Below are 15,067 nucleotides of genomic sequence, written 5' to 3'. Positions count from 1 at the left end.
CTGATTCACACTCAGTGCTCTACGTTTAGCAACTCTCCACGAAGGATCTGAGTCTGCATTTAGCCCTAAATAGCTACAAATACCGGAGTAGCAGCAGCATCCCTTCTAAAGCCTTTTTAGGAAGTGTCACGCAGGGGTGGCATGACATGCCAGGAGCCACAGGTGTGGACAGCCACGGCAGGAGAGGAAGCCAGGGTGGTAACTGAGGAGAGAGACCCAGTTGTACACCTCAGAGCAGGTCCCCCTGCTCGAGATGGATTGAAGGAAACATATTAGCATGTTTATCTGTCTGCCCAGCCCTATTTAGTGAAAAATGATTGCTCTTTGCTTCTTGTTACCATGCTCAAATGATACTATGGCAACCAGGCTACATAAAAGGGGAAGGAGGAGGGCAGATGCTGCTTAGCAACTTGAAGATTTTTAAAAGGCAAGTACTCATTTTAACAGCAACAGTTTTTAAAATGCCAGCTTTGAGGAGAAAAAAAGAGACGAATATTAAAGAAAGCAAGTGAGAAGGACAGAGTAGAGGAATGAGTGAATGAGGGGGCGCGGATTTGCATAGCACTTTTTCAGAACTTTCCTGGGAATCTGTCTGGGTCTTTCTCCTCTGGTGGAAAAATTGCGCCTCACAGGAGTGACTGATATCACCAAGGCTGGGCTAACATGCAGCTGTCTTGATCCCAAATCCCACATTCTTCTTATGGCACCACATTTTAGAAAACTGTCCCCTGAAAATCTGAAAAAGAGGGGAAAAAACCCCCACATGAAACTGTCAACAAGGTGAGGAAAGAGGAACAGCTGTTTGTTGGGGAGAAACAAGAAGCCAGGCTTGGTGGTGCATGCCTGTAATCCCAGCGCTTGGGAGACTGAGGCAGGAGGATCACCTGGAGTTCGAGGCCAACCTGGGCTATATACTGAGTTCAAGGCTACCCTGGGTTATATAGCAAGACTCTGTCTCAAAAACAAAACAAAACAAAAAACAAAACAAAACAAAACACAAAAACCAAACCAAACCAAAACAAAAACTCAACAAGAAGAGTAAAAATACAGAGGACACAGGAGGTGAGCCGCTCCCAGTGCACAAGAGGAGGCTTCTGGTCTGCTGTACCACCCCTGCCAGCACACAGGAGGTGAGATGCACAGGCGCCAGCAGCCCGCCCCCCAAATGAGAAGACATGTAAACAAGTCTCAAAAACAGACTTCCAGATCACCTACAGCAACCCCAAAGGGAAACAAAATGGAACATTCTGATACTCAACCACCTGGACTCCCTGAACTGGCAACAAAAGAGGATCTGGAAAAAATGAAATCAGAAATAATTTCTCAGATAATAGCAGAGGTTGTGCTCATAGCATAAGACATGATTAATAAATCTAGAGAGGACACAGATAAAAAAAATAGAGGAGCTGAGGAACATGATGGAATCTCAACATAGGAAACAAATGGAGTCCATAAAACAGATACAAACAGATTTCCAAGATATTAAAAACTCCATTGAAAGTCTACACAGCAGTATGAGCCAATGTGAGGACAGAATTTCAGATATAGAAGATAAGATTGCAATTAGTGACCAGGAAAAGAAAAATTGCTTCAAAATTGTAAGGGACCATGAGAAACCAATCCAGCAGCTGCTAGACAATGCAAAGAAGAATAACATAAGACTGATCAGAGTCAATGAAGAAAGAGGAGAGAGTGCAGATGACATAAAAAGGCTGTTCACAGAAGTGATGGCAGAAAACTTCCCAAGCAGGGGAAAAGAACTTGACATAGAGATAAGTGAGGCATATAGGAATCCAACTAGCCTTGATCAAAAAAAATCTACACATAGGCATATAATTGTTAAGATTCCAGAAACCCAACAGAAGAACAAAGTTCTACAAGCAGTTAGAGAAAACAAACAAATCATACACAAAGGAAAGCCCATCAGAATCACAGCAGACTTCTCAATGCAAACCCTCAAGGCAAGAAGAGCTTGGAGTGATGTATTTCAAGCCCTGAAAGAAAACAGCCTCCAACCCAGATTTATGTACCCTGCAAAATTATCTTTCAAAATTGATGGAGAAATAAGATACTTTCATGATAAAGAGCACCTTAGGAACTTCATGAATACCAAACCAGCACTCCAAGAAATTTTAAACAATATCCTAGGAAAAGACAACAAAGATCACAATCCCAAGAAGCCCAGCAGAATGAATCCATAGGGCACGACAAGAAATTAAACGCAAAGGGGGAGAATCCAACAAAGAGAAAAAGTCATGACAATGATAAGTCAATATGTATGAGTTATAACCATCAATGTTGAGAGTCTCAATTCACAAATCAAAAGAAGTGGACTGGTCGAATGGGTCAAGAAGCAAGATCCAATATGGCGCATAGAAGAAACACATTTAGTTCAAAAAGAAACTCATAGTTTGAAAGTTGAATGGTGGAAAACTATACTCCATGTGACCTTAAAAAAAAAAGGAGTGGATTTCAATCGAAAATCTGAAACACTCTGTTCCAAAGAATTTCAGATAAGGGATGGTCAACTTGTATGTATAAATCTATTGTGAACATGTGTTTTCATTCCTCTCAAGTAAAAACTTAAGAACAGGACTGTTGGTTCTTAACAGTAATACAAGAAATTTCTATATTGTTTTCCAAAATGGTTTTATCATTTTACATTCACATTAGCAGTATTAGAAAGTTCTAACTGGTTCACACCTAAGCTGACATTTTTTCTTTCAAAACTTTTAACTTCATCTCCCTAATGAGTGTATAATTCAATCTTGTTATTGTACTGATTATTATTTTTCTGATTCTAGAGTTGTACACTTTTCCTTGTGCTGTACTGGCTATTTATCATCTTCTTGCATCTACTTTTTAATTGGGTTGTCTATTAATGATCTGTAAGAGTTCTTTATATATTCAGGTCATAGGTTATATGCATTATAAATACAGTTTGTTTAGGGACTACTTTTCATTTTCTTAACGGTATCATTTAAAGTTCTAAATTTACTCTTGAGTTTCCTGTATATAAATAATAACTCATCCTTACCCAACGTAAAAAATAAAAAAAAAATTAAAAAGTAAAGTTCTAAATTTTGATGGAATCTCATTGATCAATTTTTTTTCTTTTGTACATCATGTTTTTATATCCTAGGAAATTCTTGCCTACCCTAAATTCATAGACATTTTCCCTTATAATTTCTTCTTAAAGTTTTATAGTTTTAGTCTTTCATATTAGGTTCATAGATCCTTTCAAGTTATTTATATGTATGGAAATAAAGGGTTGAGGTTAATTTTTTATATATGGATACCAGGTGTTCTAGTGCCATTTTTTGAAAACATTATCTTTTCCTCTGCTCTTGAATTGAGTTTATGTTCTATAAAATGTTAATGTTAAATAATCTTTCAAAACTCAGTGGACCATATATGTGTGGTCCTATTTCTAGATTCTCTGTTTTATTCCAATGATCTATATGTCTTTCCTTACACCAACACTGCCTTAATTACTGTAGCTTTAGAGGAGCTTTAAATGTCTTCCAACATTGTTTTTTTTTTCTTTTTCTTTTTACTTTTCTAAGTCCTTTGTACTCCTACATAACATTTAAATTTCAATATCCAATTCTTCATTTATAGCAAGTATTCATAGACCTGAATTTTTATATATACCTTGTGTTTTCTATTCCTGCTAAATTCAAATACAAGTTCTAGGGGCTCCTAGAGATTTCTTAGTGTTTTCTCTGTAGATGATCATTTCATCTACATATAAAGAGTTGACTTCTACCTTGCCAATCCTATCCTAATTGTGTGATTTTATTGCCAAACTATTTTGGTTTGGGCCTAGGTTTCAAAGTTTAATGGACAGATGAAGAGTAGGGATATCTGCCCTTGTTTCCCACCTTAAGGAGAAAGCATTGTAGCTTCTCCATTTATATAAGGCATTTTTGCTGAAGTATGGAGTACATGTCTTATCTGTTGAGAAGGTTCTGTTCTACTTCTAGTCTCCTGATAGCTTTTACCATGAAAAGCTGTGGAATTTAGTCCAATACTTTTTCTGCAACTACTAACAGGATCATATGGCTTTTTCCTTTCCTCTGTTAAAATGATGACTTCTGGGGGTGGATCTTCCAATGCTGAACCAACACTGCCATCCCCATAATAAAACCACTTTCTACACACTGCCAGATTTGACTTCTAATAGTTTGTTTTGTTAAATAAATTTCTATCTATGTTCATACTTTTTTCTTCTATTATCTTTATCCAGTTTTAGGATTAGCACAATGTTGATTTCCTAAAATGAGGGGAGAAGTGTTCCTTCTTTTTTCTGCTTTAAAAGTTTGATATAATTCATCATTTAAAATGTATATGAACCTGTTGTTGTCATATAGGTAGGTTTTCAAGCTAGGAATATACTTTCTTTAATAGGTAATATTCAAATTTTGTATTTCCTCCAGAGTTAGTTTCATTAATTTGTCTTCCAAGGTACTTCTTAGAAGTTGTCAAATTTATTTCAAAAACGATTTTTGTAATATGCTTTCTATATCCTTTTAAATTCTGCAAAATCTGTGGTAATGTCTTCTAGATCTTGATATTGTAATTTAAAAAATGTATAATTGATATTTTGTAATAGGAAGAAAAGGTTTAAAGGAGCAGGGGAAGTGGGAGGGGTAGGGGAAAGGAAAGAAGGGAAAAGAAAAAATATGAGAAAAAGACAAAAATGGAAACAAAGTGTTGCAAATAGGGAAGAGTGGAGGGGGTGAAGGGAGGGCAGGGCAAGGGGAAAAAAATGAGAACCAAGATACTCATGTAATGGTACAAGATCCCAATGATGAATGTAACTGTATTTTATACCTAAAATGTACCAATAAACTTAATGGGGAAAAAAATGGAAAAATAAAAAAAAGAAGAGTAAAAATACATTTGAAAGTGTTTCAAATTGATAGGTGTTCTATATATAAATCATTCATTCATTCATTTTATGGCAAAAAGGAGGTTGTGAGCAGTGTGAAGTCTAGCATCCCCTGCTTGAACTAGAGGTGGCCTATTTCTGGAATACTTACTTGGTGTTTAGGGGATTCCTGGGCACTGGAGGATCCAGTGTCGAGGGGGGAGGAGAAGGTATAGAGGGGAAAAGAAGGGAAAAAGTCTCAGGCTGACTTAGGAAGAAGCTGTCTGAGTGAGAGAAACAGGCCTCAAAACACAGGACCTGGTCATTTCAACCAAGCCTGTGTAAGGCAGAGATGGCCCAGGTCCCAGCCCACACTCCTCACCAAGGGCTGCGTTTCCCAGCTTCTCTACCACCCCAGCTCCCCTCTCAAAGCACAGTGTCAAATGGCTTTAAAAACACAGCTCAAATGTGGAACGATCGCAGGGTTGAGCTTCCATGGAATGACCATCAATAGGCAGCAGGGACAATAAGAAGAAAGCCTGCTGTGTCAGGCTAAGGACCCTTCTCCGAGGCAGAGCTTGCTAGGACAGGCTGCTGTCCACTCTGCACTTTCCTCCATTAACTCAGTACTTAAGAGAAGCCACTCAAACCAGACCTGTGGGCCACATGACAGCCACCCTGTTCCAAGCAGGTGGAGGACTTGTCTGTAAGGCAGGTAGATGGAGGTGCGGATGGACTAGAGTTTCCTGCTCCTCGCTCATTTATTTCAGGGCCACCATGGAGGGCTATCATGTGCCAGACACTGAGTGCCCCCTGCCCCCGGCTGCTCTCCTGCTGTCCTGCTTTCTCTGACCAGCTCCTAGAGGACCCACAGGGCCCAGGCTCCAGGACGTGAGGTCCTGACACAGGCCTTCCTCTTCCTTCCTGATTAACAACAGGGTGTTGACAAGACAAGAGCTGCTTTGGGCTCCAGCGGTCACAGCCCAGTTACTGAAATGCTCATCTCCTCATTGTTTCTGCTTGCTGCTAATTGCGTGGATGCAGGGAGAAGCAGTAAACAGACAGCCCTCCCCTGCCCTCCTGTTAACTCGAAGGGCCCAGGGTGTTTCTGAGGTCCCTATCTAACCAGACACCAGCTAGCAATGGCCCCAAAGAGCCAAGGTTTTGAAGGATGGGGTGGAGGATACTCTGCTCTTAGTACTAACCCAATGACTATGGAACGAGTGAACTCCCTAGTTCCAGTCCTTATTTTGCCCTTGGCTCTCTTGTCTGTCTTTTCCATCACCCCCGTCTCCATCTCGATTACAGGCTCCAAAAACACAGACTTCCATCCTCCCCTCCATCCACATCCACATGCCTCTCATTTCGAGATGTGTGGCTCAGTACCTCACACTGCCCTGGATCCCGGCACCTGCTGACATTTCTCCAGTGTGCGGACACTGTCACATTATTATCTCACAAGTGGAGAAAAACATTCACAGCCCAGGAGGACTTAGAGACCCCGCTCCACTGTATAAGTAGCAACAGTCAGAGAGCAGTCCTGGAGCCGAGTCCTTCCCACTGATAAACAAGCAAGGAGGTAGCAAGGTTTGGATTGGGGCCAACCCCACACCCCTTGTTCTTTACAGGATGTGAAAACCTTCTCTCACTGCTCGTATTAACTAAACCTAATTTAGTGCAAAGCCAGGTAAATCCACTCACTCTTTCAAATAGTGGCCCTCCAAGTATTTGGAGACAGTTGCCCTTCAGGGCCTTTTCCCACTCTTTGCAGTCCAGAACTCCTCTGGGGGGCTGGGAAACTGCAGGTTAGGATAAGCCAGGTCTAGGGTAGGGTTCTTCCCTGTCCCACCACCTCCCAAATCAGGTGCTCACAGGAGAATAAAAAACTGCCTGTGGTCTTTCAAATTACAAGGCTCGCTGGGGATTTAGCTCAGTGTTTCTGCCACCTGCCTCGCAAGCGCAAGGTTCAGAGTTCGATCCCTGGTACTAAATTACAAGGCTTTCCCGTAGCCTTTGTAGTTTCCCGTCCTCCAGAGCTAATAAAAGTACTCAACTTAAGTCAGACATTTAATAATCATATTGAATACGTTTGGACGAAGGAGCCCCCCGCCCCGCACTTTTCCATCCAACCCCCAGCTCTGGTTTAGAAAGAATCTTTGCCTCTAAATAACACAGTCATCTTCTGGGAATTGGGAATAATCGTGAAAACCTTCGTGGGTACCGAAGGGATTAACTGTAACCTGGCTACAAGGTGCTCAACTTGGGGCTGTTCAAAAAATTGTTGGTCCCTCAAAATGGAACCAAAACAAATAATAATAAAAAAAGCAGGCACGTATCAGTTGCCAAAGCACTGTGTTCTCACTTAAATGAGACAGGAAAAATGCTTCCATGGAAAAAACACACACGCTGCAAAAGCCTCCTGACTCTTTCCCTAAGGGGCTCTAATGTCTCAGCTCGCACCGGCGGCGGAGGGGCGACGCCGAGCTCTGCTGCCCCCTGCCGGGCGGACGGAACGCCAGGCCCGGACTGAACGCCAGCCTGTCTGCTCCGGGACCGCGTTCTCGCCAGGCAGGTTACACAACAGCAGACTGCAACGGAATCAGGTTCCACCGAAGGAAATCACCGCCTTCATGGCGCTTCGATTACACCTGAGATAAGAGGAGGGGAAGGCAAGAAGATAGCACAGCCTGCCGGGCAGTGGAGGTGCTGGGCCGCGAAAATGGCTTTAGTCTGTGCAGGGACCGGAAAAGTAAGGAGTATTCTTCCTGTTTCGAGGACGAGGAATCCCAGGCTTAGGGGAGATTGGTCAACGACCTTTGAATTGAGGCCATTCGACTTCAGAGGCCAGGTTTCTAAACCTGGTCCTGCTACCCCTGAGCTGTAGAAACTGGACCAAGGTGGCTCGGGTGTGTTGTGACTGGGTGCTGTTCATTTGTTGATGGTTGAGGTGAGCTAGGTTTTTTGTTTTGGTTTGGTTTGATTTTTTACTTACTACGTGCTGGTGTGTAGGAGTAGGCTACGCGTCTTACCAAGCAGAGATCCTGGTGTTCAACCCTCATACTCAGTAACGAGCCTCGGCTCTTGTCTCCTTCCAAGTTACGTAAAGGCTGTGTTCTCCGAACTAATCTTCAGATTGTAAAAGTCTGACCACTGGTACAATGAGCCAAAAACTAGCCTTTCTTGCCAAGATGCATGGTGAATGTTTCACAAAAAGGAATATTTTAAACTGAGCATATTCATCCTGTGCTCAGCAGGGTCCAGGAAAGTTTTGTGTCCATGGGGTGAACCCAGGGTTTGCCACAGAAGGAGCCGGTTTTAGGTCAAGTTGCCCTCGGTCTGAGCCAGCCTTCCAGGAGTTTCTGTTTGGTTCTTTTCTGGTATGAAGGGGTGAACATTTCGCTCTTGTCTAGTCTGTATATTGATTTATGACATTTTTTGATTTCATCGAAATCTCCAGGCCATGAAGTATTTTAAGGGATTTTCCTCCATGGTACTACAAGGAATCTCTCCCTTTTAGAAAATTTAATGCAAAATTTCAAAATTCCAGAATCCCCAAAATGACTGCACCTTGGAGTTTATGAGATCTCATTTGTGGTGGATGATGACCTAGAGTATTTGTCCAAACAAGCACAAATGTCTGGAAACAATAAACAGATGACTGGGCATCCTTTCCTGGACTTTGGATGTACCTTTCATACACTGGCAGGAAGCCACAAGGAAAGCTGAGTCAGCACAGAGAATAGGAGCAGCTACCAGAAAGTTAGGAATCAGCCTGTGATTCATATGCACCAGCTAAAAGGAAAAAAAAAAAAAGCAAGTCTAGTGCCCAAAATACACCAGCACCTTTTCCAGGGCCCTCCCTCTGGATGAGCATGACACCTGGAGAGCTTGTAAGGTCTCATGGAAATACTGCACTTCAAGTTATTTAAGAAGGGTCCGAAGGACGTCCAGCCTCTTGAAGTGATAATCAAATGCAATCGGACTTCCTTAGAAGCAGCAAAGTTACAGTCGTGGACCATATCTGGCAGGGCTTCCAGACTTACAGCACATGCCAGGCATAATTGAATGTGAGTATGATAAACAATGATGGACCACTGACAGTCTATAATGCTGTAAAGTCAAGGGTCCCCAGCTGTTCTAGAAACAGTGAAATACTGCGAAGCCCAGCTGCATACCCCAGATGTGGTCATCTTGGCTTGGAGAGAACTCCTACTCCTATTTCCTTCAAAAAGTAACCACTTCTTTTACTTTTTCTCCGTCAAGTATTTTCCCTATCAGCATGGAGCTCCTGTGATTTATCTTTTGTTTCTTTCTTACCATTCAGGGTACTGAGAAGACTATACAGAAATTGGGATTGGCCAGCACTCAGCAATCCTTTCAGCTGAGGAATGTGTTTAGGGCAGGAGGGGGCATCAGAAAGTCCCAAGATGAACTTGGCCTACGCTCTAGAAATATATTTTTAGCTCACAGCTTTGTGGGTGGAGCAGAGAGGGGAAAGATGACACAGAAATATTATAGCATAGCAAGAAAATTTTGCGCATTTAAAAAGATAAAGCACAGGGTTTTAAATTATGTTTAAAATTTTAAAACTATGTTTACATTTTTACATTTTTGTTCAAATTTTAAACAAGATTTCTTGTTTGTTCCTGGTTGCTTCTAACTATATACGGACCTTTGACCTTTTGGACCTGACATACAAAAAATCTAAGATTAGATATTTCATCCCATTTAATTTTTTGCCTTAGAAATATGATTACTCGGACATATGGTTACTACTATTGTGACTACTTCTATTAGTGCTGATTACTAAGATTACCACTACCACTATTACTAATTCTCTGATGCGAATAATCTAGTGATACTAATAAACTAGTAAAACTAATACTGATACTAATAATCACTGAAAACAATAAGAAACAAGAATGCAGGTCAAATTGGCCAACATAATGGCCACTAGTGTTTTCAAGCTTGTCCAAACCCACCCAGCTGTCTGTGCTACCCTCTGTATGACCTGCTGGGGTGAATGGACCAGTGGCCATGGGCAGAGGTCTGGGTACCCTGGTCATTCACCTCCTACTCCACCATCACCTTAGAAACTGAAGGGAACAGTATCAAACCTGTGCCCTGCCTGTAGTACACCAGGGCCAAGATCTGAGTTAGCCTTTTCACAGCAGTAAATAATTTTAAGTTTTTCATTTACAAAACCAGAAAACGCCTTTGTGGACTGATTAATTAATGATGTGAAGGAGCTTTTACCAACACGGTCTGAGTGTCACAGCGATGATGCAGAACTCTGCTTTTTCCCCCTTCTGGGTTCTATGATGCTGCTTGTTAGTGTTCCCAAAAGGTGTGACGCTGAGCTCAGCATGGTTAACTGGAAAAGACTGTCACTCATTCATTTAACAAATGTGTATTGACTTCCTGCCATGTGGTGTGCACCCTGCAGGTGCCTCAGATATCATGACGACCACTCCTCACCATGCTCCCTCCACCATGGAGCTTTGGTTCTGGAGCAGGAAACAGGAAACAGAAGGAAACACTAGCAAATGCAATGCCACCTAGCTGAGCTGTCTAGCAACATGCAGGGCATAAGAGCAAATCCCAGGTCAGGCCTTGGGAATTGGAGAAGGCCTCCCCAAAAAGTGAAGTATCCATGCTGAAAGCTCATTGGACAGACACACTGGAGGAGATGGTGGAGAGAAGACTGCAGGCCAAGGCAGAAGGCACTAGATAGCTCTGGGTGAAGTTGGCCGTGGAATATGAAGCAGAGAAAGGAAAGTGTCATGTGGTACAGTAAGAAAAATGCATGGGTTTTCTTCCATAGTTCCTCCACAGAGCTCTTGAAAGGCTCATAATTCCCTGAATGAGAGGGGTGAGGGAACTGTCTGTTCTTATTCACAATTAACCCATTAGAACCATTCCTAAGTTTATGTTAATGAGATGACTGGTGGCCCCATCCCCTAGAGAACTTCCCGATGAGATGGGCCTACCGGAAAGACCATCCATGTGGTCCTAGGGTGGGAACTTTCAGCCTGACCTCTTGGGAGGGGAGAAGGCAGAGAAGTGAGCTAATCACCAATAGCCAGAGATTTAATCAGCTGAGCTTAGGTCGTGAAACCTCCACGAAATCCTCCTGAGATGACAGGGAGGTCCAGGGAGGAGCTCCAGGCTCTGTCCCAAGAGGGCCCGGAAGCTCTGGCCCTTCTCCATGCCTTGCTCTGTGAGCCTCCTTCATTTGGTTTTTCCTGAGTTGTATGTACCCTTTCAAAATGACCTGGTAAAAAGAGATGAAGTGTTTCCCTGAGCTTTTTGTGAGCTTTTCTCATTAACTAGCGAGCACAGGGCAGAGTTGTGGGAACCTGCGACTTCGTAGCTAGCCAGCCACGACAGTGGCCTGGGCCTGCTGTTGGCATGGGAATTGGGCCAGGCAACCCTGTGGGACTGAGTCCTGCACCCGTGGGCTCTGTGCTAACTCCAGGTAGTCAGGGTCAGAACTGAATTGGATTGGAGGACACCCAGACGGTATCTGGAGAGTGGGAAAGTTGATTGGTGTGAAGAAAAACCCACACATTTAGTGTCAGAAATGTTGCGAATGAAAACATTTCAGAGGTTGGAACTTGCATCTGCATTCTCAGGGATATCTCAGCCCCCCGAGGAGCCAGGCCGCCGTGCTTTGGGTCTGTTTTCCTTTCCTGCGTTTAGCTGGGGAGGTTGGGCCCAGCTCTCCACTGTCACTGTAACATATGAGCTGGTTCTGTTGGGTCCACATCACGGATAAATACTCAGTTGCTGGAAGTGTGAGACTGTGTGAATAAACAGAAGGCTCCTGGTAGCTGGGTTAATGTCAGCAACTTTTCCCTTGACTGAGACATCCAGCTCTGGCCTCCCAGCTCTCACTCAGACCAGACCATGAGTGGGAAGAAGGGTGACTGTTAGCTCAGCTGGAAATGTGCCTGAGAGCAAGCAAAGCGCAAGGCCAGGGCTACCCTGCTCTGCTCTCTGCTCTCAGCAATGCACCATGCTTTCAATCGTTTTTATTACTGTGTATCCTTCAAAGTTAGGCAGCATTGGCATAAGAATCTCAAAAGGGCTAAACATTTCTGTTGACCTATGTGAAGTCTGGTCCAAATAATCCAAAGCAGAAATCTGAAGTTTAAAGAGAGACAACAACCTGAATCAGAGCAGACCTGGAAACTCGGGTCACCTGTGTTGATGGTGACTATCACCTTTGTGATGCTGCAGGAGCCATGATCCATTTTCTGTCTCAACTCCATCTTTTCCATCCTGAACGCTGGGTCCCCCTTTCTCATTTTCTTCTGGCTTTCAACGAATAGTTTTTGGGAACATCCTGCATGCCAGATGCTATGTTGAGAGCTGGGGTAACCACTGCTAGTGCAGAGTGGAGTGGTGCAGCTGGGGTGAAAAAGAGACTGGAAGATCCTCAGAAGGTTAAACATAGAATTACCCTAAGATCTAACAATTCCCTTAGAAATGAAAACCTATGCCCACACAAAAGCTTGTACATGAATATTCATAGCAACGTTATTCATAATAGTCAAAAAGTGGAAAGAAACCCAAATGTCCATCAGTGGATGTTTGGCTAAATGAAACACTGCATAACCATGCCAGGAAATATTATTCAACAATACAAGGGGAGAAGTATTGATTCGTGCTACAACATGGGTGAACTTTGAGAATACGTTTAGTGAAAGAGGAGAGTCACAAAACACCATACAATTCCACTATGTAAAATGTCCAGAATTGGCAAACCTATACGGACACAAAGGAGACTAGTGGTTGCCTAGGTCTGGAGGGTGGATGGGGAAATTGGGGGTGATTGCTGAGGAGGTGAGGGGTTTCTTTCTGGAGTAAGGAAAGATATAAAATTGATTGTGAAGATAATTGCCCAACTCTGTATATATACTTGTAGCCACTGAATTGTAACCTTAAAAGGATGAAAAAATAAAGTAAGAAGATTTAAAAAAAAGTTTGGGGATTAGAAAAAAGAGTAGAACTTGGATTCTATTCCAGAAGCTTGTGTAGCAGTTCCCACCAGAGTCCCCAGTGTGGCATTGTTTGGGGTATTGATGTCAGAGCAGATCACCAGAATCTTTTTAACTGTATAGTCACATATGCTTTCTGAACAAAATTTGTATTTATATATTTATGTCTATTTCCACATGTGACTCTGATGCATAGGTGTGCTGACACCTCCACCTATATGCTTTTGGAAGGCTTTGTAAGAATAGCAATCTTTATTTGCTTTCCCAGTTTTATACCCCCGTCTGCCCTCAACACGGCTGATAGTCCACGTGGCCTACTGTACTTTCTCTTCACTAGGCTTCTCTTCTTAGCTTTGCAAGCTAATTCAGAGTGATTCTTGGGAGAAAGAAGGAAACGCCAGTGGATGAACAGTGTTTTGGAATCTTGTGTGGGCCTCCGCACCCTGCACCACAGCTACAACAGCTTGGATTAAAATTCAGAATTGAAATTGTGTGTGTGTGTGTGTGTGTGTGTGTGTGTGTAAGTACAGAACATGGCCTAATACCTGTAGTGAAAGTCCTAGGATATTGACTAAATATGTTTGTCCTGTGCTGTATAAATCCATCTCAAACTTAGTCTTGGATACTGGCAAAAGTTTAAATGCAGCTTGAAACTTGGATGATGTTTTCTTACACATACAATAGAAAAAAGAAAAGAAAGGGTCAAAAAGAAATGAAGGTAAAAATATCAATTTCATTGTACTTCCATGTAAAAAAATCTGTGAAGTTTTAAGAAACTGCAGTGTTAGGAAGATAGGAAAAAATCGAAAGAGACTTGTATTTGCAGTAGGCCAAAAGAAGAAGACAGTTGTAGGTGTCAACAAAAGGAAAGGCTATCACAGGGGCCGGGGATTTAGCTCAGTGGTTTCACCGCCTGCTGCGCAAGCGCAAGGACCCAAGTTCGATTCCCTGCACCAAAAGAAAGGCTATCATTGAGAGAAAAGGGAGGGTATTGGGCCTGGACTGAATTGATTTGTGGGAAAATGCATATTGTTAAAATTGGCATTGGAAGTAGAAATACTAAATAGTGGAATTATCTTGACAGTTCTTAAAAACATCAAAGTATTAGTTCTTGCATCAGTTCTCAACCATCAGTTTGACTGGATGAAGAGGCTCCTGGAGAAGTGGCTGGGCCACGGAGACTGTATACTCGCCAGTGGATTGATCCACTTGTGTCCATAGCTGAACACCCTGTGGGGAGGTAGGGCCGGGTGGAGGAGATGGTCCATGAGGGCATAGCTTTGGAAGCTGTATCTCTTGCTGATATTCTTCCCCTGTGCCTATTTTCTTGTTGCCATGAAGTAGGCAGCTTTGTTCCACCATCTTCTTCCGGCATGATGTACCTGCCTTGGAATTAGCTAACCATGGACTGAAATCTCTGCAACTGTCAGTGAAACAAACCATGCATGCATATCGGGCATGTTGTGCTAGCAAAAGGAAAGGTGGATAATACACCTCCCAAACAGCTTCTGGACTAATTTTTTTTAGGTATATTATTTCAAATACTGAAGGATGTAATTCCTACTATTCATAAATATTCTTACAGTGTAGAAAAAAGTAGACCAATTTGAATTGATCTAATTCATTTTTTAAAGTTATAATAATTCTGTTAGTAAATTCTAAAATATTTCTCTCTTTTTTTCTATCTCTCTTCCTCTGTTCTTCCCTGTCTTCTTTCTCTCACACATATAAAACTATTATAGGAAATTAACTGATAGCTCAAAATTTCCTGACAGTTCTATCAAAAATACTAGAAAACTAAATTTTTAAAAGATGGTAAAGTAATAATTTTCTATGACCAAAAACATCATTACAATTTAAGATTTAAGAACTTTATGCTATAGTATATCAATAAATATATAAGAAAAATGTATCCAAATTAGTAAAATAAAACATGGATGCCTTTTTAGAATGCATAGGTGAGGCAGTAAATGAATATGAAATAAGTTTATAAAAATGTGTTTTACATACATCACCAAGAATTTAAAACATAAGGAATAAAGTTATTCATGTCAACCAAGTTGTAAACTATGTAGGACTTATATCACATCAGCTATATAAAGACCTACATGAGTATGAGCTCAGATTTAAATTCAGAAAGGTGCTATAGCTCTGAATGGGAAGACAATATTGTAAAGACTTGAAGACGTTT

General features: G+C 42.0%; 1 long non-coding RNA gene across 1 annotated transcript in view; it reads left to right on the top strand.

The window, feature by feature from the left end:
- The first annotated feature begins 7,387 nt into the window (after nucleotides 1–7,387).
- Nucleotides 7,388–15,067, top strand: part of LOC110346948 (uncharacterized) — a 61,558-nt gene continuing 53,878 nt past the window's right edge. Inside the window, exon 1 of the long non-coding RNA XR_002391237.2 lies at nucleotides 7,388–8,940. This is a non-coding gene — a long non-coding RNA (uncharacterized LOC110346948). The remainder of the gene's footprint in view (nucleotides 8,941–15,067) is intronic.

The sequence above is a fragment of the Heterocephalus glaber genome, unplaced genomic scaffold (genome assembly GCF_053883595.1).
Source record: "Heterocephalus glaber isolate CG9 unplaced genomic scaffold, H.glaber_assembly_v1.0 deba00001577, whole genome shotgun sequence".
In the NCBI taxonomy this organism is placed as follows: Eukaryota; Metazoa; Chordata; class Mammalia; order Rodentia; family Bathyergidae; genus Heterocephalus; species Heterocephalus glaber.
The sequence above is the reverse complement of the archived record's forward strand: the minus strand, read 5'-3'. Positions and strand labels throughout refer to the sequence as shown.